Consider the following 1,748-nt stretch of genomic DNA (forward strand, 5'->3'; position numbering starts at 1 on the left):
GTCCTTTGAAATCTTTTGTTCAGCTCTTTTACTTCATCATTTCTTCCATTTGCTTTAACTGCTCTATGTTCAAGAGCAAGTTTCAGTGTCTCCCCTGACATCCACTTTGGTCTTTTCTTTCTTTCCTGTCTTTTTAATGACATTTTACTTTCTTCATGTGTGATGTTCTTGATGTCATTCCATAACTACTAGTCCGGTCTTCAGTCATTAGTGTTTAATATGTTAAATCCATTCTTGAGACGGTCTCTAAATTCAGGTGGGATATACTCAAGGTCATAATTTGGCCCTTGTGGACTTGTTTTAATTTTCTTCAGCTTCAGCTTGAACTTGCATATGACGGTTTGTTCTGCAGTTGGCCCTTGGCCTTGTTCTAATTGATAATATTAGGCTTCTCCATCATCCTTTCTATAGATGTAGTTGGTTTGATTCCTGTGTATTCCATCCAACGAGGTCAACGTGTGTAGTTACCATTCCATTTATGTTGCTGAAAAAAAGGTATTTGCAATGAATAAGTTATTGGTCTTGCAAAATTCTGTCATGCAATCTCCAGCATCATTTTATCACTAAGGCCATATTTTCCAACTACCAATGATTCTTCTTTGTTTCCAACTTTCTCATTCCAATCACCAGACATTATCAATGCATTTTGATTGCATGTTTGTAAAAACAGCTGGGGTGGGGGGCAGTGTCTGACCTCCTCTCTCTTCACAAGGGGGAAAGGGAATCAAGATCAACAGCATGAGGCTGATTCCTATGCGGCAGGGGTCAGACATGCCTCCTCTGTCTGCCATCCTTACCAATTCTGACACTAACTGTCCCTCCCACGGCACCATCTTCTTTTCTGCTAGGTTTGATAATTCCTTGCAATGGCCACACAGAACTCACAGACAATACTCAGGATTATGGGGTTTATTAGGGAAGTAACAGGTTACAGTTCAGGCCTAGGAACACTCAACGATACAGTTCTTCCATCAGGATAGCCTCTTCCCAGCAGTGCTCGCAGGCACACCTATCGCTGGCCCTAGGCCTCTCCCCAAAGGCACTAAGCTTTCTCTCTCCATGGGCTGGGAAGCCTACCATGCCATCTCCTGCTGCCGGATCTCTGCTGCCAGGTCTCTGCTCTTGAGTTGCAGCTGCTGGTCTCTCCTTCTTTGGTGGTGGTGGGCTCTTCTCTCTTTCCTGCCTCTGCATTGCCCATTTCAAGCCCAGCAGGATGGCAAAACTGACCAATCCCTTTTGTGGTGGCCACAATTACCCTATCACACAGTCCCGCATGATCACCTGGGTGGGAGTTACAAGACCATGGCTAGAAAGTCCATACATAAGTAATCAATCGCACTGCAATGTTTGATTGATTTGGGTTGCAGAATTTGCTAAAAATCTTTAACTTCTTCGTTTTTGGCATTAGTGGTTTTTGTGCAAATTTGAATTATAGTTGTATTAGCTGGTCTTCCTTGTAGGCCTATGGATATTATGCTATCACTGACAGCACTGTACTTCAGGATAGATCTTGAAATATTCTTTTTAATGATGAATATTATGCTATTCTTCATTTTGTCATTCCCGGCATCGTAGACCATACGATTATCCATTTTCAAAATGTCCAATACCAGACCATTTCAGCTCACTAATGTCTAGGATATTGATCTTTATGCTTTCCATTTAATTTTTGATGACTTCCAGTTTTCCTAGATTCATACTTCATGGATATTTGCAGCTGTTTCTTCTCATTTTGAGTCATGCCACAT

Source organism: Trichechus manatus, unplaced genomic scaffold, assembly GCF_000243295.1.
Source record: "Trichechus manatus latirostris isolate Lorelei unplaced genomic scaffold, TriManLat1.0 scaffold00259, whole genome shotgun sequence".
Taxonomy (NCBI): Eukaryota; Metazoa; Chordata; class Mammalia; order Sirenia; family Trichechidae; genus Trichechus; species Trichechus manatus.